The sequence below is a fragment of the Neophocaena asiaeorientalis genome, unplaced genomic scaffold, assembly GCF_003031525.2.
Source record: "Neophocaena asiaeorientalis asiaeorientalis breed wild unplaced genomic scaffold, Neophocaena_asiaeorientalis_V1.1 scaffold326, whole genome shotgun sequence".
NCBI lineage: Eukaryota > Metazoa > Chordata > Mammalia > Artiodactyla > Phocoenidae > Neophocaena > Neophocaena asiaeorientalis.
This window is the reverse complement of record NW_020173654.1, coordinates 1935262-1960924: the sequence shown is the minus strand read 5'-3', so window position 1 is coordinate 1960924 and position 25663 is coordinate 1935262.

The window sequence follows — 25663 nt, the reverse complement described above, 5'->3', positions numbered from 1 at the left end:
GGATATGTCAGTTACAGCTGCATGTAAAGATAATTTTGGGTGATGCTTTATCTCTCAGATCTAGCAAAGCTAAGCAGAGGAATTTTGTCATATTTGACCATTCAAACTCTTTTTTAAAGTTATTCTCCAGCTGTAGGGAAAATTTGGGCCTGATTAAGCAGAAGAAATTATAATTGCCCAATTTCACAAGAAAGTATATAATTCCATATACATCTTTCTAGCATTTAATCACATAAGGATCTTTTCTGAGATATTTGTGTCTTTCCTGGACAGTGGCTTTCTTTGGTACCTGATACTCTTTCAGAATTAGGGGGACCAACTTACCTCAGTTTCCCTGTGCCTTCCCCAGTTTTAACACTGGAGTGATGTGTCCCAGTTGGGGCCATGCCTATAAATTCTTTCTTAAGCGCCTAGAATTGTTTATAGTTAGGTCATGTCAAGTATCAATAATATATGCTCTTCTGGTGATGAGTATCAGATATATTAGATACTCATTTACATTTTAATGTAACATTTGTACTACTTAAAATTCATATTTTATAGTATATATGAAAAATCTAAAGTATGAATATTTAAAATCCATCTTTTTATCTAATCTGAATTATATAATATTTATAAAGTCATTTTATTTCTTTTAAGTATACATAGTAATTTGGAGTAGAAAGACGTTCTCATAATGCTTTAATGAAGAAATAAGAATGATTTATGATTAATATTTCAGTTGTTTGTATGCCATGCATGAAAATAATTTGTTCTAGCAATACTTAGATTTAAAGAGCTTCATCTATTAATTTTAATTCTCTAAAAGGGCTTAGAAAAACTTACTCTCTTAGAGAGGGCATAGAGTTTGAAGCATGTCTTCTGGAATCAAAACTCATGGGTACAAAGCACAGCTCTCTCACATACTAACTGTGTGATCTTGGGCAAACTGCTTAATCACACGAAGATACGGTTTCTTAATCTGTCAAATGGTATAATAATTAGCTCCTTCCTCATAGGTTATTATAAAGAGTCAATGAAGTAATGTAAGGTAGTCAATGTGTTATAGTGCCTGATAGTTTTCAGGTGCCTGATAGCGCCTGGAGTTTTCAATATTTGAGCTACAAGTGGCTACAAGATAAGCCGAACCCAGACTCTTGCTGGAGTAGCATCTGCTTTATTTATTTGCTTTCTGTAGTGGGAATCAAGATTTTAAATTAGCCTGTGTGGATGTGTGTGTTGGCTTTATCATTGGGGAATTCCAGTGCATATTTGAGAAAGGAATTCTAACATCTCTGGCCAATTTCATTTGAGAGCTCAGGTGGAAACAGATAGCTAAACTGAGATAAATTATTTCTTCTATTAATACATTGCACTATGTCACATTTTTCTCAGGAGACGGGGCAATAAATGGACTGAATTTCCCCATGTTTGCTCTCTTATTGTAGATATGTTTTACTCAGAGTAAATGTTGAGTTTTTAATTGGCTTCAGAATGATTTAATCAGACAGTGTTTATGTTCTGGTCATAAAGAACACACTGATAGCTTGCCATCTGTTCAAGATAGAAAGGAAGTCTTGAGGAAGTGGGCAGTTGACGGAAAGATGTTCATGAATGTTTAATGTTTTTCGTATCTATGTGTGGGACTTACCCTGACAGTAACATAAATGGTATACAAGACCTAAGGGCTCAATCTTAGTCTTTCAGTTTTTATTAAGTCTCTGTTGGAGAGTTATATTTTGAGTTTCTGAAGTTGTATACTGACATGACAAAGGGTGGCTTTCGTCCCACCTGGTAATGTTTGCTCCAGTTAAGTTCTGTTTGAGTCTCTGGTCACTGCTGCCTGGTTCCTGCCATCCAGCACAATGAGTCTGTTGGTTGCAAAGTGGTTTTCTCCTTCAGGAACCAATCTTCCTTTCAATATTGTTTTTTTAAAATCATGCTTTGTGGATTTTAGGCAACACTTTTTCATCTATTTGGAATCCAAAGTGTGTTATCCCACGACTTTAATATACAGTAGTTTCCTCACTGAAATACATTCTGACAATATTTATTTCATGTTTGAATAACCTTGCTTCTCCTTCCTGATGTTTGTCTCCAAAACGTGGGCCCATTATAGTATCCTGCACGTCTTCTGTGACCATTGTTGTCTCTTCAAATTGAAGTACACAGTCTTAGCAAACTCAGGAAGAGGTCCAGCCAGGGAACAATTTTCTAATTTAAGATTGTCACTGCATATCGTTTAATTTCCCCTTGGATTTCTGATTGAGGTTGTTACAAGGGTATTAGAAAAAGGAAGAGGGAAGCTTTTCTCTGAATATGATATGAACTTGACCTAATGTGAAAATTTAGTGTATTTTCTTCAATATAAAATGCTATCTGGCGCAGTATATGTTTCCCAGTGTCCTGTTGCTATAGGATAGTTGCCTATTTGTCAGAAGCTATTTGTCAGTTTCCTCAGTATCCGTAGGTGGTAAGCATGCTTCAGAATTCAGAGAAGGAAAATTGTGTGCTCACAGGGATTCATGCAAGTGCTCGACAAAAATACGACCTTTTTTCTGAATATTTACACAAACTGAATGTGCGTAATCAGAACGTTGGCTAGATTTCTTGCTGTCAGGGACAGTTTAATCCATCTTAATCAGTGGTGGCGATCACCATTGCAATTTAGACATCAAAAATTTTCCAGACATATATTTTATCTTCTAATTATTATATTTTCATTTAAATCAATATAATTTACATATGAAAGAAACCGAAAAGAATCGGGTATCTGTGAGGAGAAATTCTATTAATGTAAAGGTTAAGGTGCAGTAGATGCGCATATTTAGGACAATGGCCTTGCAGGTTGGAAAGCAAATCAAGTAAGGTCTGTAAATGAAGGTACTTTGGACTGCAAGTGATAGAAGAGCGTATTAAATGCCATTTTGGTAGTAGATCCTTATAATTTCACATAAAAAGAAGTCCGGAGACAGGTACTTCCAGGGCTGATTTAATACTCAGTGGTGTCAGGGCTCTGCATCTTTCTTTTCTCCAGGGGAGAAATTTTGTACCAGAAGGTCCCAGCAGACTTCATCTCACTGCTCAGAAGTGGATAGCATGCCTGTGTGTAAACCACTCTCTGACAAGCATCTGGGGAGGGGAGGTAGAACCATGCAGGGCTGGGAGCAATCATGATTCATTCCCTGGAGCTGTACCCCTGCCCTGAGAATGTTGCCATCTCAACAAAATTGGAGTTGGGTTAACAAGGAAGCGTGGGATGGGATGGAGATGGTTGCTAGACATAACAGATAGTTTTGCTACCTCAGCCAGTCAGGAATGTGGATGGGAACTGCAGGAGTCTCTGACCGTGAACTACATACGCCGGTCACAGAGCATGGACAGAGACAGCAAATGGCCATCTCTGAGTATTGCACATTTTCTGTGCAAATCCAAGGTCACGTTTAATTAACAAACATCATGCTCGTAAATTGGATAGAAGTGACTTTAAATAATTATTTTTTTCTGTATTTGTGATAAAAGTATGGAACATTTCCTGCTTTGAAGCACTAACTTCAGTTATCGCTATTTGGTACCATCAGGTGAAATGCGTCTTCTTGGGTAAAATTGTTTTGCAGATGCCCGATATGCATAGCAGTTGTGTGATATGAATACAAATAAGGCTCAGAGGACTTTCTGGTAGCACTTGCTTAATCGTGTAAGCTGAAAGTGGTTTCTCTTTGATGCATTATCTCATGTTGACGGGAATTAAGAGAATTCTCAAATTCTTTAACAGGGCCAGGCTGCCGAATAAGCTCTCAGAACATTTTCACTTGTAGAACACTCAATAAAATTTTCTATTTGAGTCGTAAGACTTTCAAAAACCCATGGCATGGATGGTCAGAAACATGCATTACTTACCTTTTGTAAAGAGGGTGTATTAAACCTTGGGTGATATTGCATATTTTATTTTAAAAATAAAATCTCGGAGTGGCAACATTGCATAGTCACTAAGAGCACAGAGTTTGGAGCCAGACTGTCTGGGTTTGAATCCTAGCTCAGCCACTTAACCGATTATGAGACTTTGTTGTGCCTCTGCTTTCTCATCCATAAAATGGACATGAGGTTATTATGAGGATTACATTGTCATTTTTATGTTCTTCAAATAGCATCTGGTACACAGTACCTAATATTTAAGTGTCAAAAATACAAAATAGACATTGAGTCATGGGTATATGCTTTTCTTAAATTAAATATATAAATTAAAAACATTTTTCAGTAAAAAGTCACTCATTCTCTAAATATAACATTCCTGTGACCTGTAACATGTTTTGTAATTTTTTCACTCATGCCTGCATACACGGAAGCAATTATTCAACAAAATTTTAACGAGCATCTATATTGTAGTATTCTTTCTAGAAGTAAGCTTATTGAGAGCAGCAATAATTTAACAGTCTGGCAGCTAATGTACCACTGTGTGATGCTGATGGTATGAAGTCATCACTAATGTTCTGTTATCTGTGTGGAGGACTCTATATTGGCAAATTTATTGTCAGCATCAACATGTGTAGACAAATGAAAACTGTAGTTGGCAAAATTAGTGACTAAAGGAACAAACTTTAACATGTATACATTTCTACTGGGGTATGATTTATATATACTGCATTGTAAGAATTAAAAATGAGGTTCTTGTGATGGTCATTCTGGTATGGACATGAAATAACGCCATGGAGAGGTGGAGAGACATAGGGAAGTGAGAGAGATGTATTGTACGCACAGGTCCTAAATTGGGAGGCAAGACATACCACACAAAAGACCATATGGGAGAAGCTCCAAAGGGTAAACTCAACCAAGGGCAGGTGGGGAGCTGAGGGAGAGGGAGGGCCCGTGGAAGGTGCCTTTATTGGGGGTCAGGGTGCAGTATTATAGATGCATTTGAATGTCACTAGGTCACAGTGGGGGGATGGGGAGGGAAAGAAGGGGAACTTGCGGCGGGAGGCCACACTCATCATACTGGGACACCTAGTACCCTGAGGGGGTGCTGCACACACCTGTCTGTGGGGATGTTGAGGCATCAGGAAAATAAAGTTTTAAGAATTTATAATACATACTCCAATACAGTCACTAACTGTCCCTTATCACTTTACCATAATAGACAAGCTTTTAAAGATTAAAGATGGTAAGCTTTGTCTTCCAAGGCCATAGGTCTTCTGGCAAAAGTAAACAACAAAAATGATCATAAACTAAATAAAACTAAAGGAAATAAATTTTCCATGGAGTTGAGTCAGGTCCTGAAGGTCAAATTTGGATGAGTGGGATGCAGTGGGGGCCAGGCAAGGAGGACATTCCCTGGGAGTGAGGGGACCCTAGCCATGGTACTTGGGGGCTTGTCACTGTCCTGATGGTTGCTGACAAGGGCATTGTTACTAAAGGTACAGGACTGGTTAAAGTTGGATTTTCCTGTCAATGCTAATGGGCCAGTGGGAAGTAAGTTTGAATATGTTTGTTGGGAGTAAATCCTTGGAGGCTCTGAAAGCCAGGGGGAGTGTTTTAGTAATCATAGGTGTTTCCAGATAAAAATGATGCTTGAGAATGTTGTCTGAAAATGAATTAAAGAGGAGGAAACCCTGAAGTGTGCAAGGAGAGAGAGGAAGCTTTGTAGCAAGACTGTATGACGTGGTGGGGACTTGAACGGCAGGGAGCAGTGACAGTCAAGCAGAATGGAAAGAATAGGTATGAAACATACTGGAGGATGTGTTACGACTCATCAGTATGTGTCTGAATGGATTTATGTGCGTATATTATTCACTGTGTTCCCCTTCATTAACACAGAAAATGAAAGGCTCTTGATTTGGGTCCACGATTAGTATTTCAATCTTGAGATGTCTGACTACTTTAATCATATTTATTCATGGCTTTAAAACAGATAACTACTCAAAAGTAAAATGATGGCTTCTATTTCATGCAGAAAGTGAAGTATCAGTGGATTCGAGTGAGAACATAGGGCCTCTGGTTTTAGAGACTGAGCACATAGTTCAGGTTTTAAGTTTTTCCCCATTATATATCATTGTACTCTAATGTAAGAGGAGTATTCAGTAAGTCCCATAAACTAACCTGTGTCCTCTTGTTCTTGTTCCTCAGAGTAGTATCCTAAAAAAAAATACAGTAGAAGGAAATTTGTCCAGGTTGGGGTGGCCATGACGTTCTCCTCAAAGTTGTGAATTGCAGTTTGTCCCAGAACATCTAATAAAGTAACAAAAGTCCTCTTGGGTTAGATTCCCCTGTGTCTGCTGCCCTTCAAGGTGAGGAAATGGTGATGGTTAAGTTTACTTACGTTGTATGTTATAATAAGTTATAATGTTAAAAAGTTGTGTATTAAAAATGTATAATAAGAATCATTAGGGAAATGCTTTAGCCTTTTTATTCTTTTATTCTGTAAAGACTCAGAACTCTTATAACCTTGAGAGGAGAGAGGCAAAATACTTTTAATAGTGAGTCATAGATTTATGTTCACAGATAAAGAGAGAGGAGTGTTTAGTTACTGAATTTATCCTGCTGTTTTTGCCAGTTTTAAGGGTATTTATCAACAGCAATTAGGTTATTCTGATCAGAACTGCACTATTAATGACCCTAACAAAGAAGGTATATAGCGAAGCATTAGAAGATAATAGAATAGCCTCTCCCATTATGGAGCACAGGGTCCAGACGCGCAGGCTCAGTGGCCATGGCTCACGGACCCAGCTGCTCCGCGGCATGTGGGATCTTCCCGGAGCGGGGCACGAACCCGTGTCCCCTGCATCGGCAGGCGGACTCCCAACCACTGCGCCACCAGGGAAGCCCCCAATAGAATTTCCTGATGCATTAGATGCCAAGTGGGAGAGAAAGAGGGGAGTCAGAGATAATTCCAGGGCTTTGACCTGAACAACTGGACGGATCAAGTTGCCAACAATTGAAGTGAGGAAGGCTACAGGTGGAGCATGTTTAGGGAGGAAAATCCTGAGTTTGGTTTTAGAAATACATTTTGAATTTGATATGCTATTAGATATCCAAGGGGAGATTTTGATCAGTCAGTTGGATATATGTCTTGAATTTGGAAGAGTGGTCTAGGCTAGAAACACCCATTTGGAACTGCCAACATATTGATGGTACTTAAAGCTATAAGACTGGATGTGAGTCCAAGAAAGGGAGAGTAGACAAAGAAGAGACCAAAGGCTAAGCATTCCAAAATTATGATCTCAGGAACGAGAGGGGAGCCTGGGAATTCACAATTAGTATGGTAGGAAGAAACTCAGGCAAGTGTGGTACTCAGAAGGCAAGGGTATATTCAACTATTGATCAAAGAGTCAAACAAGAAAGAGTTATGTAGAACCAGCCCTCACTGTCTGTGACATTGTCTTGGAAGATATTTTCTTTTGTACTGCTTAATGAACTTTGTGTATAAAAGCACAAGGCAGGGCTTCCCTGGTGGTGCAGTGGTTGAGAATCCGCCTGCCGATGCAAGGGACGCGGGTTCGTGCCCCGGTCCGGGAAGATCCCACATGCCGCAGAGCGGCTAGGCCCGTGAGCCATGGCCGCTGAGCCTGAGCGTCTGGAGCCTGTGCTCCGCAACGGGAGAGGCCACAACAATGAGAGGCCCGCGCACCGCAAAAAAAACCCACAAAAAAACAAAACCACAAGTCGTTCCGTTGAAAGTAGGAACAGGAATCTTTTAAAGAATTATAATGATTTCCTTTAAAATATAATAAGAATCCCAATGTACTATTTATTTATGTTGCACTTTGTTCCATACATTTTTTAAAAAGAGATAATTTGGGTCGACTTTCAGGCAGGCATGAGGTATGAGGGAAGAAGTAATGAGATAATAATGTAGAGCTAAATGAAAGATTAGGGGACAAAAGCATAACAGAAAGTCATTTTCACTTGTAAGAGGGGTTTAAAAACTTTGGCTTGGACTTTCCAGTAGCTAGAACAAACAGAGAAACATAAGGGCTGAATCATTGTTCCTGTAAGATAAAAATAAGAATTTTCTCTGGTACTAAAATCATAGAGGAATTTTTCTCATGGGTACTCTTAAAAGGCCTCTGTGTGTTTTAATGGATGGTGTAATAACGTCCTGATGTTAGCCACCATATCATATTCTCATATTCATTGCCTCATTTCTCATTATTCTCCTTTTGAGATCATAATATCATAGAGAAATTTCTTGAAATCATTCTGCGAGGAAAAAAATCAGTCTGGATTGATCCAAGGATAACATTAAATCGCTGAATTATAGTCTCAATCTTTCCTATTTCTTCCCCTTTGATTCAATTTATATGTGTTTCTAAAACTTGGTTATGTCTAGCTGCATATTTATAGAACTTGGGGATGATGTGAATTTAATGAAGATAGCTCTTTGCAATTTTGTTTATCTTTCCTTTTGGAAGAAAAGAAAAGATGGCAATGTCAAGACAAAACATTCCTAGGAAGGGAAATGGTGGTTTCATGTACGTGTAATACGTTTACATCACATGCTTCCTTCTAGACTTGACAAACCTGTTAAACTCCTCAAGCTAGATTTCCCCCGCAACTGCTAGACCTGATGCCACTGGGAGTAGCAGCAATTCTTGTGCCATGCGGAAGGAGGGAGATTAAATTCTTTTAGCCACTCAGCCATTAAATTATATTCTAATGTTCAGCGATGCTTTAAAAGTGAGCCTTATTATTGTAGTATTAGTGCATTTGAATTTGATATTGTGCCTTGTCTCTGAACTAGTCCTACTACTAGAATAAAGTAAGAATCTTAGAAGGATTTTCTATAGCTTGCTTTTTTTTTGAGGGAAACAATGTTATTGAGTGTTAAAAATCAACTTGCTAAAGTACCTGCTACTTTTTTCATCTCAATTAGAGAGTGGCTTGAGCTGAGATGACTTGGAGAATTATCAGGAATATAAGGAAAGGAATTACATTTAATTATTACAACTGTGTGAGGTTCATTGCATTTAGAGAAAACATAAAACACTCATAGGTGATCACAGGAAACTAAGTTGCCAGGTAGATTTTAGTAGAATCATGATATAATTATTGCAAAATACACATTTTAATAATAATAACAGTATTTTAAATCAGTACACAAACAGATAAAATGTAAAAAATAATGGATTTTCTCTCTTATCTCTCAAATACACACCAAACACAGAATGTACCTTCAGATGTATTCTTCAGAAGGTTGGAGAATTATTTTTTGGGGAAGTGGCGTATGACTCTGGAGATGGAGAAGGAGTTATATGCGATTTTAAAAATGCCATGAATAACACATGTGCTGAAATGCACATTATAGAAGTCAAACTTTCTAAAAAGAAATAAAATACATTTGATACCATTTCACCCACAATCATGGTACACTGTTGAAATGTGTCATTAGGACCTACTTGTATGTTAACCACTTAGCATTTCATGTTATCCTGGGCAGTTATGCAAACAATAACAATGCATATACTTGCAATGATAAATCTAATCCAGGCAGTGAGAGAGAAGATAAATGTAGATGCCCATTTAGTTATTTGTGACTTATGGATACACGTACTTAGTTCATTGATTTGATATTGGTCTCCAGTTGTAAGCATATGATGTTCCCACAGAAAATGGAGAGCATTTCATCTGTATTTGATTGAAGAGTATTTTATTGCTTTTTGTTCAGGTCTGCCTTTTCACCTCATTGACTCTACATTTTCTACTTGCCCTCTCATTCTCTCTCCTCTTTGGATATCCCTAGTGGAGCACTTTATCTCACTCTTAAGTAGCTCCAATTGTTCCAGCACATACTTCAGTGAGTCAAGTTGATCAAGCATTAACATTGTAAAACATGGTTAGTGATTTAAAAAAAAAAAAGTAGTATTTAGATGAGAAATATTCCTGAATAGACGTTGAGAAATATGAGATTACAGCAGAACTGTAATTTCATGTGACCTTATCAGCCCAGCTAAAACTGGATTTAATTTTAAGTTGTCCCATCTCAATATTGATCCCACTGAGTTTGCAGTTAAATCTCCAACTTATTATTTTTTTTCCAAGTAAATTTTGCCTATGTTTCATATCTTCCCCTTCTGTACTTATGCAATGCATTTTTTGAATATAAATACAAGGCTTTGAATTCATCTTTCGAGTTTGAGATCCAACCCCTCCTAGCGAATGATATTTAATCTAGCTTTTATTATAGTACTTTGCTTTCCAGCTCTGTGAAATCTGCATATTTGATGAGAATAAATTTTATATTTTAATTATAGCTAAAATAATTATGTTAATTGATAAGCTTAAGTATACTAAGTATATAAAGTCTTGATATATTACTTAATTTTCATAGTACCAGTAATGGGCAACGTCAAAGCAGCTACTACAGGGAAGAAGATAACTTTGAAACGTAAACATTGGTTTATCTAAAGACAACTAAATATGTACAAAGTATAAAATGGCAGGGCAAAACAAGTTGGACTGAAAAAGAATTTGAGGAATACCTGGCAAAGGGCACAAAAGCAAACTGTAGGTGATTCTTAAACAGTCAAGAAAGGAAGCTAGCTAGAGAATCAGTGGGACTACTTGTTCAGAGTCAATTTGGGGTTCAGCAATGAAAAGGAGTAGATAAATAGATAGATTAACTGATATTTTTTTTGTTCTATGTCTGTATTGAAAGATGTGAGGAAGGGAATATTACTTCTAAAATGTCCCTGAAAATGTTTATATTAGAAACTGTCCATTACGTTTTAGACATTAGCTACTTCACACAATAGTACTTATTTTTACAGCTACGATGAGTATGACCTATTAATCTGAAACATCACCCAATAATCATTAATGTATGTAGTAAAGTCACAAAGTGATTTCTGAAATGCCTTCTGGCTTAAAGTCATTTTCTTTATCTCTGAGGAAATTATTGTCTAAGATTACATGACGTATTTCCTCAGAGCCAGTAAGGAGCAAGAAGAAACATAAAATGCTAATTTTCACTATATGGATCTATGTATTTATTTATTCTTTCATTCCACAAACATTTACTTAGTATCTTCTCTGTTGGGGACACATGGTACCATCCTCAAGCATCTCAGCATCTGGTAGCGTTCAAATCTCTTCTGCAGCTAGAGCTGTATGTGATTCCTTGTTTTGACCTGGCCTCATCTCCCCAGTGAATGTGTCTGTTACTCCAGTGGTCTAATTGGAAACACAATCTTGATGTATATTGTGAAAAAAGGCTGTACTGGATGCTGTGATATTCCCAAAGCCCCATCAATATGCAAATAATGGGGCAATGAAATTATTGGGTAAACCTAGTATCAACTTTCAAACGATAGTTCCTTCAACTTACCACCACTGAGGAATTACATCATAGGAATTATACCATTTTGGTCAATCTATATTTCATTAAAACATTTCAATGACTATTAAGCTTCTTGGCGTAGAGTGCAATGTATGGAGGGAAAGATTGTTTAAAATTGAGGGACAAAGTTGAATATATTATTTTGGGAAATTGCTTCTTTACTAGAAAGTATGCTTTTTATTTATTTTCTTTTTTTAATTTTTGGCGTTCCACAATTAGAATTTAAGCATCATAAAAATAAGGATTTTGTTTGTTGTGTTCATTGCTCTATCCCCAGGACCTGCTCAAAAATTTTTTTTCCCAGTGATTGAAATGTAAATTAAAATTCTCTTTAGCAGGAATTAAAGCAAATCAAAACAACTTCTCACACATACGTAAAATGATTGATTTAGAAGTCACATAAAGATGAGGAAGGGCAAGGTACTGCAGCGAACCCTGGGGCATCAAAAGGCATTCTGCATTTCAATTTTGTGAAGGATAGAGACCTTTGGAGGGCAGACAGGGTATCCTGTCTTCCGCTGCTAATTTCAGAGTTGTTGGATGCAAAAATGAGGTCCAAGTATAGGAGTCGAATCTTGTTGTCATAACATTATCCCCAAAATTAAGGTCATGCTTTCAAAAAACTTAAGCATTGTCACGTATGCCTGAGAAGCCAACATTTGTTTGTTGAACTTACACTGTCTCTTAAAGGCGAGCCTAAAACAGGAATTTGGGTGCCTGTAATTTATGGAGGAAATGCATTTTGGGGAGAGCCTTTAAGGAAGGATGTGAAGCAGGAAAAGGGGAAGAGGCAGGAAGGGAGGGAGAAAGAACCCAGTAGCATAAAATCTGGCCTTGGGCTAATATTGGATTGGCCCAAAAGTTCGTTCGGGTTTTAAGAGCGTCCGGAAAACCCGAACGAACTTTTTGGCCAACCAAGACACGGGGGCAGGGTGTGCGGGTCGGGGCTCGGGGAGTGGGACTCTGGAGTATCAACTGCGCAAAAGGTGAGGTGCTTGTCCTTCTGAACCCCAGAATCATTCCGTCAGTAACTGGGGGCTGTGGCTGAGGAGAAGGGGGAGGATAAGGCAGTTCCTCCCAGTTGAGGGCAATTTCTGGAAAAGGGGGCGACAGTGAGCTCTTAACACAATGGGATTCTACCCTCAGGCCCAGGGTAGGGTCAAGACAAGGTACTCTGAATTAGTAACGCTCTTTTCAAATCTCAGGACCGAAAGTTTGCTAAAGCACTGTTGAGAAAATAGACATTATAGGAATTCTAGCAGCAGATTCTGACTTCGCCTTTCTTTTGACACAGGCTGTATTTCCTGTAAGACAATAAAGTTATAAATGATTTAACTGGATAGAGAAGGGATTTCTCTATTGATTTATATCAAAACTCATGGCACTTCATACTTTATCCCCAGTTGCTTTACCTCTGATTATAGCTCCTGTCAGGCCACAGCTCATCATGTGCCTGGGGTTGGAATGCTGGGAAGTGACAGTTCTGTGATGAGAAATTACTCCACATCCAAAGCAGGGTCAAGTTCAACTTCTCTGACAATGAGCTCTTGAAATAGTCTGAAGAATAATAGTTGCAGGAGATAAGGTTCTTTGGCCTTGTGGATTTTCCTCCCGGCAAGGAACACCAAATTTTCATAAAAGTCTCTGTGTGGGTTTTTACTGCATCTGAAAGAAATTTTTCCTTGGTTGCTTTAGTGGGAATATAACGAGTCTCTGCATGACTCTGCCATTCTTGATTAGAGGTAAAATTTGGTTCAGTTGCATGAGTATTTGTCACGTGTAAAATGCTGATAATGCCAACGGTCAATCAGTCAATGGTTACTACTCCGCTTTCTTAAAGGGTGAGACCAGAAAGAATGTTCACTTGGAAATTACCTCCATTTTAAGTCTCCAGTTTTCAAAATTATTTTTCAATGCACCAAATTTTAAAAAATAATTGTAATATGCATTTAATACGATTCATTGGTCATCCTATAATCTGTTTAACGGCTTGAAAGTGTGACGATATTTGACACATAAATCACAAAGGTCACTTGTCTATATTTTTTGCACAATGATTGGATACAAATTATGTTTAAAATACTTTAAAATGATTTTAAAATAGAACTATATTATAGATGGTTTAAACATTAGGAAAAAAACAGTCATTTATAATCTTACTGTCCATATCATTTTGTTGCTTTTTTTCCTTCCAAACTCATTTGTTCCTCATAGTTGTAAGTAGAATTTATACCACTTTATAAACTGCTTCAGCACTTAGATCATGAATATGGCCCATGTTATATATAATCTACAACAACCATTTTTGAAAACTATCACTTTTTTTCTGAATAGAAGCGTCACATGTGCTCATTGCTGAAAATGAGACAGAATAAAAAGTTAATTCTAGTCCCATTGGTCATCCATTCCCCCAGTCTCCCTCCCCTGACCCCCCAGTTCACAGTCTGGCACTTCTCCTTGAGTGAGGCTGGCAAACGTTGTTGTCCTGTCTTGGGCCCTGGTTAAGCTGGAGTCAAGTCTTAGGTACTTCTTATGGGGAAATCATTGGGTTCACTTTCCTAAGAGTGTCTGAAGACATATACCTCCAGCCTCCTTATGTTGGGGACTTTACCTTGGCTCTTGTTAGAGCAGGTTAATTTTTTTTTAACTGGTGTATTTCTACCACGTCTGTGATATCAGACACTGGGTTTTCAGATTATTTCCTTAGAATTACCAGGTGAAGAAGTGGATGGTCTAATTGGCTCAACTGTTTTTACCAAGTGAAATATTCTTCTGTCCCAATATTCTTGATAAGTACACGTTCACTAATTCATGATATATTTGAAAATAAGATACCCTCAGTATGTAAACTAAGCATAATCATTTGGACTCTTACCTCTCTTTCCATAAAAGGAGAAAAAAAAATTACAAATGTTCTGTTGAAAATTCCCAATATACAGGTGATATTTTGTTCTTTTCTTATACTCCAAGTTGAGATGATAATATCAGAATTTTAGAAATCTCTTAAACAAATGGTCATGTGGCTTTTTTCTTTGGAGATTTGCTTTTTAATGTGGGTTTTTTTTCATTTTTAACTGTAGTGTTTATTATTGAGGTATAATTGACATATGACCTTGTGTACATTTATGGTATACAACAGGATATAGCATGATGCTTTGATACATGTACATATCGTGAAATGGTTACCACATAAGGTTAGTTAATACCTCCATCACCTCACGTCATTATTATCTCTCTGTGTGTGTGGTAAGAATATTTAAGATTTACTCTCTTAACAACTTTCAATTATATAGTACAGTGTTGTTAACTCTAGTCACCATTGCATAGATCTGCTGTAATTAGATCCCCAGAACTTACTCATCTTATAAATGGAAGTTTGTATCCCTTGACCAACCCCATTTCCCTCACCTGCTAGCCTCCTGGCAACCATCATTTTACTCTCTATTTCTATGAGTTTAGCTTTTTTAGTTTCCATATGTAAGTGGTATCATAGAGTACTTGTCTTTCTCTGTCTTATTTCACTTAGCGTAATGCCCTCAAAGGTAATCCATGTTGTCACAAATAGCAGGATTGCCTTCTTTCTATGGCCGTATAATATTCCATTGTGTGTGTGTGTGTGTGTGTGTGTGTGTGTGTGTCTATATATCTATATATATCTCACATTTAAAAAATTCATTAATTCATTGATGATCACTTAGTTTGTTTCCCTGTCTTGGCTATTGTGAACAATGCTGTGATATCTCTTCGATTTCATTTCCTTTGTGTTTTTTAAAACTTTATTTTATTTTATTTATTTATTTTATTTATTTTTTGGTTGCATTGGGTCTTTGTTGCTGTGCATGGGTTTTTCTCTAGTGGCAGCGAGGGGGTGCAACTCTTTGTTGCGGTGCATGAGCTTCTCATTGCAGTGGCTTCTCTTGCTGCAGAGCACGGGCTCTAGGCACGTGGGCTTCAGTAGTTGTGGCACACAGACTCAGTAGTTGTGGCTCACGGGCCCTAGAACACAGGCTCAGTAGTTGTGGTACATGGGCTTAGTTGCTCCGCGGCATGTGGGATCTTCCCAGACCAGGGCTCAAACCCATGTCCCCTACATTGGCAGGTGGAATCTTAACCACTGCACCACGAGGGAAGCCCCTAATTTCCTTTGGATATAGACCCAGAAGTGGGATTGGCAGGTCATATGGTAGTTCTATTTTTAATTTTTTTGAAGAACTTCTATACTGTTTTCCATATTGGCTGTACCAATTTACATTCCCACCAAGGGTGCACAAGGGCTCCCTTTTCTCCACATGCTTACCGACTCTTGTTATAATAGCCATTCTAACAGGTATGAGGTGATAATTCATTGTGGTTTTGATTTGTGTTTACCCAGTGATTGGTGATGTTGGGCATCTTTTCATATACCCGTTGGCCCTAACTGTAAGGTTCACATTTAATTTATAGGAGAAATTTACAAATAAAATATCATCTTCATCATGCACATTGTGAAATAGTCCCAGATTATTAAATAATATTTTTACAGAAGTATTTTACCTTTCCATAACTACTTATAAAACTTGCATTCTTTTTTTTTCCTTTTTTGTAATGACATTTATGACAACAGTCGAGGCTTAGTTGTATGTTGAAATGGTTTCACCAGCATGCCACTTTCCTCCACTTCAGTTTCTCTACTCCTGAGTTCTTTATTCCAATACCTCTAATGACTACCTAGAATACGTCTCTAAGTACTTTTATTTAAAAATATATGTTTACTTCATGAGAGTGTCTGAGATTGTCCCCTTGCCTTCATATGTGAAACATTCACTTTTGTTGGGTTGTTTAGTAGCTAGCTTATAACATTTTCAGTCCTCAATAAGGTATAGACTTTATTCACAGTGTTTTTTTCAAATAATAAGGCAGAGCAGTCTGAGGCTGTTTGAATGCATTTTTCTTTTGTTTTTCTATGTGGATGCTTGCATGATTCTTTTTCAGATTTAATGCTCAATTTTTTATTTTTTCATGAGAGTACATTAGGTTTTTATCTATATTCATTAATTTTGTTTGTGGAAAGTTGTAAGTCTGTTTAGATGTGAATATTATAGCCTTCATCTAAGGAATATCTATATATCTATATATAGATATTTAACATCTATTTGTTGCTTCTATTCCATTTGTATGGTCTCTTTTTCAGTGACATCAAATAACCATTTTTGTCCTCTACACTTTTCATATTTTCTCTTATACTTTTCATCTTTCTCCATTTCAGTGCATTCTGATAGTTCTAGTAAATTGATTGATTTCATATTTTGGATTAAATGTTCTGATGTGTTTCTGCTTCTATAATGATGTTCTTATCTATGGCATTTCAGTTTTTTTACTTTTATTCTTTGCTTTATTCAGCTCCATTTTACTCATGTTTTGTCATTTAATCTTTTTGTCTCATATTTTGGATATTTGTTTCATAAAATTTTATTGAGAAAATAATGTCATCATTTACATCAATTTTTCTTTTACATCTTTATTGGAATATAATTGCTTTACAATGGTGTGTTAGTTTCTGCTTTATAACAAAGTGAATCAGCTATACATATACATATCCCCATATCTCCTCCCTCTTGCGTTTCCCTCCGACCCTCCCTTCCCCACCCCTCTAGGTGGACACAAAGCACCAAGCTGATCTCCCTGTGCTATGTGGCTGCTTCCCACTAGCTATCTATTTTACATTTTGTAGGGTATATACATACATGCCACTCTCTCACTTCATCCCAGCTTACCCTTCCCCCTCCCCATGTCCTCAAGTCCATTCTATACATCTGTGTCCTTATTCCTGTCCTGCCCCTAGGTTATTCAGAACTTTTTTTATTTTTAGATTCCATATATATGTATTGGCATACAATATTTGTTTTTCTCTTTCTGACTTACTTCACTCTCTGTGACAGTCTCTAGGTCCATCCACCTCACTATAAATAAATCAATTTCATTTCCTTTTATGACTAAGTAATATTCCATTGTATATATGTGCCACATCTTCTTTATCCATTCATCTGTCGATGGACACTTAGGACACTTAGGACACTTAGGACACAAATGCTTCCATGTCCTGGCTATTGTAAATAGACCTGCAATGAATATTGTGGTACATGACTCTCTTTGAATTATGGTTTTCTCAGGGTATATGCCCAGTAGTGGGAATGCTGGGTTGTATGGTAGTTCTAATTTTAGTTTTTTAAGGAACCTCCATACTGTTCTCCATAGTGGCTGTACCAATTTACATTCCCACCAACAGTGCAAGAGGGTTTTCTTTTCTCCATACCCTCTCCAGCATTTATTCTTTGTAGACATTTTGATGATGGCCATTCTGACCAGTGTGAGGTGATACCTCATTGTAGTTTTGATTTGCATTTCTGTAATTATTAGTGATGTTGAGCATCCTTTCATGTGTTTGTTGGCATATCTTCTTTGGAGAAATGTCTATTTAGGTCTTCCGCCAATTGTTGGATTGGGTGGTTTGTTTTTTTGATATTGATCTGCATGAGCTGCTTGTATACTTTGGAGATTAATCCTTTGTCAGTTGCTTTGTTTGCAAATATTTTCTCCAGTTCTGAGGGTTGTCTTTTTGTCTTGTCTATGGTTTCTTCTCCTGTGCAAAAGCTTTTAAGTTTCATTAGGTCCCATTTGTTTATTTTTGTTTTTATTTTCATTTCTCTAGGAGGTGGGTCAAAAGAATCTTGCTGTGATTTCTGTTAGAGAGTGTTCTACCTGCATTTTCCTCTAAGAGTTTTATAGTGTCTGGCCTTACATTTAGGTCTTTAATTAATTTTGAGTTTATTTTTGTGTACGGTGTTCGGGAGTGTTCTAATTTCATTCTTTTATATGTAGCTGTCCAGTTTTCCCAGCACCACTTATTGAAGAGGCTGTCTTTTCTCCATTGTATGTTCTTGCCTCCTTTATCAAAGATAAGGTGACCATATATGCGTGGGTTTATCTCTGGATTTTCTATCCTGTTCCATTGATCTATATTTCTGTTTTTGTGCCAGTACCTTAATGTCTTCATTACTGTAGCTTTGTAGTATAGTCTTAAGTCAGGGAGCCTGAATCCTCCAGCTCCATTTTTCTTTCTCAAGGTTGCTTTGGCTATTCGGGGTCTTTTGTGTTTCCATACAAATTGAAATTTTTTGTTCTAGTTCTGTGAAAAATGCCAGTGGTAGTTTGATAGGGATTGCATTGAATCTGTAGATTGCTTTGGGTGGTATAGTCATTTGTAAAATGTTGATTCTTCCAAGCCGAGAACATGGTATTTCTCTCCATCTCTTTGTATCATCTTTAATTTCTTTCATCAGAGTCTTATACTTTTGTGCATACAGGTCTTTTGTCTCCTTAGGTAGGTTTATTCCTAGAATATTTTATTCTTTTAGTTGCAATGGTAAATGGGAGTGTTTCCTTAATTTCTCTTTAAGATTTTTCATCATTGGTGTATAGGAATGCAAGAGATTTCTGTGCATTAACTTTGTATTCAGCTACTTTACCAAACTCATTGATTAGCTCTAGTAGTTTTCTGGTAGCATCTTTAGGATTTTCTATGTATAGTATCATGTAATGTACAAACAGTGGCAGTTTTACTTCCTCTTTTCCAATTTGGATTCCTTTTATTTCTTTTTCTTCTCTGATTGCTGTGGCTAAAACTTCCAAAACTATGTTGAATAATACTGGTGAGAGTGGGGCACATTGTCTTGTTCCTGATCTTAGTGGAAATGGTTTCAGTTTTTCACCGTTTAAAATGATGTTGGCTGTGGTTTTGTCATATATGGCCTTTATTATGTTGAGGTAAGTTCCCTTTCTGCCTACTTTCTGGAAGGTTTTTTATCATAAATTGGTGATAAATTTTGTCAAAAGCTTTTTCTGCATCTATTGAGATGATCACATGGTTTTTCTCCTTCACTCTGTTAATATGGTATATCACATTGATTGATTTGTGTATATTGAAGAATCCTTGCATTCCTGTGATAACCCCCACTTGATCATGGAGTATGATCCTTTTTTTTTTATTCAAACAGAAGTCACAAATATTATAATCACCCTCATCAGTTCACTCAGTCCCGTCTAATTAATTTTTTTTCATCTTGATCTTTTGTTCACACTTTTATGAGTTCATCAGTTTTCCATTAGAGTTCTGAAAATGCTTATTCATTCAGTTCAGCAGTATAGTCAGTTACCAGAAACCTGTACTTGTCAGAATCTTTTCCATGAATTTCTTGAAGATGAAACCCTTTTATAGGAACATATTTGCAAAAGCATCAGAGTATACCTAGAACTGTCTCTAAATGACAAAAGACTTAAAAATGACCATGTTTAAATATTTGATAAAAGTTCATAATAATAATGCAATTGACAAGGAAATTTAGTTATTTCTGAGATATACATTTTAAACTAATAACTAGAATTGTGAATTATAACATTGTACCAGAACATATAAGATTTTTAGAAATTTCATGTAATGTCTGAAATATTTATATTAACATATTTCCATACAAATAACCCAAGGAAAGTTTAGTACTAGTTGTTTTTTTTGTTTGTTTTTTTATACTGCATGTTCTTATTAGTTATCAATTTTATACACATCAGTCAGTGTATACATGTCAATCCCAATCACCCAATTCAGCACACCACCATCCCCACCCCACCGCGGTTTTCCCCCCTTGGTGTACACATGTCTTTTCTCTACATCTGTGTCTCAACTTCAGCGCTGGAAACCAGCTCATCCGTACCACTTTTCTAGGTTCCACATACATGCATTAATATACGATATTTGTTTTTCTCTTTCTGACTTACTTCACTCTGTATGACAGTCTCTAGATCTGTCCGTGTCTCAACAAGTGACTCAATTGCGTTCCTTTTTATGGCTGAGTAATATTCCATTGTATATATGTACCACATCTTCTTTATCCATTCCTCTGTTGATGGACATTTAGATTGTTTCCATGACCTGGCTGTTGTACTAGTGCTGCAGTGAACATTGGGGTGCATGTGTCTTTTTGGATTATGGTTTTCTCTAGGTATATGCCCAGTAGTGGGATTGCTGGATCATATGGTAACTTTATTTTTAGTTTTTTAAGGAACCTCCATGCTGTTCTCCATAGTGGCTGTATCAATTTACATTCCCACCAACAGTGCAAGAGGGTTCCCTTTTCTCCGCACACTCTTCAGCATTTGTTTTTTGTACATTTTCTGGTGGTTCCCTTTTTAACTGCTGTGAGGTGATGCCTCATTGTACTTTTTTTTTTTTTTTGCGGTACACAGGCCTCTCACTGTTGTGGCCTCTCCCATTGCGGAGCACAGGCTCTGAATGCACAGGCTTAGCGGCCATGGCTCACGGGCCTAGCCGCTCCATGGTATGTGGGATCTTCCTGGACTGGGGCATGAACCCATGTCCTCTGCATCGGCAGGCAGACTCTCAACCACTGCCCCACCAGGGAAGCCCCATCATTGTAGTTTTGATTTGCATTTATCTAATAATTAGTGATGTTGAGCAGCTTGTCATGTGCTTGGCCATCTGTATGTCTTCTTTGGAGAAATGTTTATTTAGGTCTTTGGCCCATTTTTGGATTGGGTTGTTTGTTTCTTTAATATTGAGTTGCATGAGCTGTTTATATATTTTGGAGATTAATCCTTTGTCTGTTGATACATTTGCAAATATTTTCTCCCATTCTGAGGGTTGTCTTTTCGTCTTGTTTATGGTTTCCTTTGCTGTGCAAAAGCTTTAAAGTTTCATCAGGTCCATTTGTTTACTTTTTTTTAAATTTCCATTACTCTAGGAGGTGGATCAAGAAAGATCTTGCTGTGATTTATGTCAAAGAGTGTTTTTCCTATGTTTTCCTCTAAGAGTTTTATAGTGTCTCATCTTACATTTAGGTCTCAAATCCATTTTGAGTTTATTTTTGTGTATGGTGTTAGGGAGTGTTCTAATTTCATTCTTTTACATGTAGCTGTCCAGTTTTCCCAGCACCACTTATTTAAGAGACTGTCTCTTCTTCATTGTATATCTTTGCCTTGTTTGTCATAGATTAGTTGACCATAGGTGCGTGGGTTTATCTCTGGGCTTTCTATCTTGTTCCATTGATCTATGTTTCTGTTTTTGTGCCAGTACCATAATGTCTTTATTACTGTAGCTTTGTAGTATAGTCTGAAGTCAGGGAGCCTGATTCCTCCAGCTCCATTTTTTTCCCTCAAGACTGCTTTGGCTATTCGGGGTCTTTTGTGTCTCCATACAAGTTTTAAGATGACTTGTTCTAGTTCTGTAAATTGGTAATTTGATAGAGATTGCATTGAATCTGTAGATTGCTTTGGGTAATATAATTACTTTCATAGTATTGATTTTTCCAATCCAAGAACGTGGTATATCTCTCCATCTATTTGTATCATCTTTAATTTCTTTCATCAGTGTCTTACAGTTTTCTGCATACAGGTCTTTTTCTCCCTAGGTAGGTTTATTCCTAGGTATTTTATTCTTTTTGTTGCAATGGTAAATGGGAGTGTTTCCTTAATTTCTCTTTCAGATTTTTCATCATTAGTATATAGGAATGCAAGAGATTTCTGTGCATTAATTTTGTACCCTACTACTTTACCAAATTCATTGATTAGCTCTAGTAGTTTTCTGGTGGCATTTTTAGGATTCTCTATGTATAGTATCACGTCTTCTGCAAACAGGGAGAGTTTTACTTCTTCTTTTCCAATTTGGATTCCTTTTATTTCTTTTTCTTCTCTGATTGATGTGGCTAGGACTTCCAGAACTATGTTTTTGAATAATAGTGGTGAGAGTGGACATCCTTGTCTTGTTCCTGATCTTAGAGGAAATGCTTTCAGTTTTTCACTATTGAGAATGATGTTTGCTGTGGGTTGGTATGGCCTTTATTATGTTGAGGTAGGTTCCCTCTATGCCCACTTTCTGGAGAGTTTTTATCATAAATGGGTGTTGAATTTTGTCAAAAGCTTTTCCTGCATCTATTTAGATGATCATATGTTTTTTTTCTTCAATTTGTTAATATGGTGTATCACATTGATTGATTTGCATTTATTGAAGAATCCTTGCATTCCTGGGATAAACCACATTTGATCAGGGTGTATGATCCTTTTAATGTGCTGTTGGATTCTGTTTGCTAGTATTTTGTTGAGGATTTTTGCATCTATGTTCATCAGTGATATTGGCCCGTAATTTTCTTCCTTTGTGACATTTTTGTCTGGTTTTGGTATCAGGGTGATGGTGGCCTCATAGAATGAATTTGGGAGTGTTCGTCCCTCTGCTATATTTTTGAAGAGTTAGAGAAGGTTGTGTTAGCTCGTCTGTAAATGTTTGATAGAATTCACCTGTGAAGCCACCTGTGAAGCCTGTATGATTCTGTTTATATGTAGTTCAAAAAACAGGTGAAACTAATTGATTCTGTTAGAACTTGAAGCTAGTGGTTACCATTGGGGCTTTCTGTCTGGAAGGGGCTGCTGAAGCTTCTGGGGTTCTGGGTATGCTCTGTTTTTAGGTGCTTAATTCATGATGAATTCACTTTTTAAACATCTGGAACGTTTCGTACTGTTGTTTCTGAGTGTGTTCCTATTACCTCAGCTCTCTCACAAAGTATTTCATGTCATACGTTTTGTGTATATAAAAGGGAGAAGTTTTTTTTCAATATATTCCCAGATTATCCTTGTAATGGCACAAATCTGCAATAAAAGGAGCAAAGCCATCAGTGCTTTTGGATTTAAAAAAAAATTGAGCTGAACTTTGTTTTTTGTGCTTTTTTTCATGCGTTGTATTTCCACAAAATGTTTTACATTAAGAAAAAGGCTGGTGATGAAGAGCTAGGGAAGAAGTGCCTGGTCTCAACGTCATCTTTGCTGACATGTGAAGTATTGTTATTTTAACAAATTTTTTTAATTAAATGAAATAGATATCTCCTCCAATTCAGGTGCCATAAGATTGACTTGCTTTCTGTTTTTGACAGCTTCTTAAGAGGGAAGTTGAGTTAGGCTCAAGTGGTGTAAAGGGAAGAAATAAGGCTAATTATTTTAGGAGCCCATCTGTGATTAGAAATAGGGCAATAGTAAGAAACTACTATTCTAGATTAATACTAGCTTATCATCCCACATTTCTTGAATAACTTTATGGTCTTTTATTATCTACCTGTAGATAAATTGTCTTTTTTGAATATAATTTCACATGTTTTAATTGTTGGTTTGTTAGAAAGAAGAAAGAATCTGCATGGATAAAGAATATCAGTATTCTCTTTGCAAATGACCAAGGTCATTTATTCATAGCAAATGTCTTATTGAACATGTGTGAATGGGTTTTATGCCTCCCCTTGCTTTTTTATCCAAGTGGAGTCATTTAAGGAATTTTACAGTGGACTTTATTCTTTAGAGCAGTTTTAGATTTACCAAATATTGAGAAGCTTGTACAGAGGATTCTCATATATTCCACACCCAGTTTTTCCTGTTATTAACATCCTACAATAGCATCAGCATTTGTTACAGTTAATGAACCAGTATTTGTACATTATTATTAAGTAATATCCATAGTTTATTCAGATTTCTTTAGTTTTTACTGAAAACTTTAGTTTTTTCTCTTCCAGGATCCCATTTTGGAACATATTACATTTAGTTGTCATGTCTCTTTAGGCTCCTCTTGGCTGTGACAGATACTCAGATTTCCTTGTATTTCATGAACTTTTTAAAAAATTTAACCATTTTTAATTGAAGTATAGTTAATTTACAATGTTGTGTTAGTTTCAGGTGTACAGCAAAGTGATTCAGTTATAAATATAAATTTTATTTTTCAGATTCCTTTCCATTATAGGTTATTAAAAGATATTGAACATAGTTCCCTGTGCTATACAGTACGTCCTTGTTGTTTATCTATTTTATATACAGTAGTTTGTATCTGTTAATCCCATACTCCTAATTTATCTCCCTCACTCCCCTGAGTCTCCTTTGGTAACTGTAAGTTTGTTTTCTATGTCTGTGAGACTAGTTCTGTTTTGTAAATAAGTTCATTTGTATCATTTTTTGATGACCTTGTTTTGAGGAGTACTAGTCAGATATTCTGTAGAATGCCCATTATTATAGTTTGATGTTTTTCTCATGATATGATTGGGGTTCTGGATTATTAGAAGAAAAATCACTGACATGCCATTTTCATCACATCATATCAAGGGTATATATTATCAGTATGACTATTGTTGTTGACCTCGATCAAATGGCAGTGGTGTGTTTGTCAAGTTTGAACATTGTGAAGTTACTCTGTTTCCTCCCCTCCCCCCTTGCTCTTAATGGAAGTAAACTACAAAATACTTTACCCTGTATAACAATGAGTTCATATTGCACAGATATTTCTTGCTTTTAAGAAGATAGTAATGATAGGGGTATAAATGACATGATTATCAAGGTCTCTAACATAACGTTCATGTTTCTTGTGCCATTTCTGCATGGTCTTACTGCTTTTTTTTTATTACTATGGGAAATGATTAGAGGAGAAGGTAGTAGCTTTCCATTAACTGACATCTTGAGAATGTTTTCGGGAAATTCCCTGGTTGTCCAGTGGTTAGGGCTCCACATTTCCACTGCGGGGGGCTTGGATTCAACCCCTGGTCAGGGAGATAAGATCCCGCAAGCTGCTCTGTGCAGCCAAAAAAAAAAATCATTATTATTTTTGCATCTTTATTGGAGTATACTTGCTTTACAATGTGTTAGTTTCTGCTTTATAACAAAGTAAATCAGTTATACATATACATATTTTCCCATATCTCTTCTCTCTTGCATCTCCCTCCCTCCCACCCTCCCTACCCCACCCCTTCAAGCAGTCACAAAGCGCCGAGCTGATCTCCCAGTGCTATGCGGCTGCTTCCCACTAGCTATCTACCTTACGTTTGGTAGTGTATATATGTCCATGCTTCTCTCGCTTTGTCACACCTTACCCTTCCCCCTCCCCATATCCTCAAGTCCATTCTCTACTAGGTCTGTGTCTTTATTCCTGTCTTACCCCTAGGTTCTTCATGACATTTTTTTCCTTAAATTCCATATATATGTGTTAGCATATGGTATTTGTCTTTCTCTTTCTGACTTACTTCGCTCTGTGTGACAGACTTTAGGTCCATCCACCTCATGACAAATAGTTCAATTTCGTTTCTTTTTATGGCTGAGTAATATTCCATTGTATATATGTGCCACATCTTCTTTATCCATTCATCTGATGATGGACACTTAGGTTGTTTCCATCTTCAGGCTTTTGTAAATAGAGCTGCAGTTAACATTTTGGTACATGACTCATTTTGAATTATGGTTTTCTCAGGGTATATGCCCAGTAGTGGGATTGCTGGGTCATATGGTAGTTCT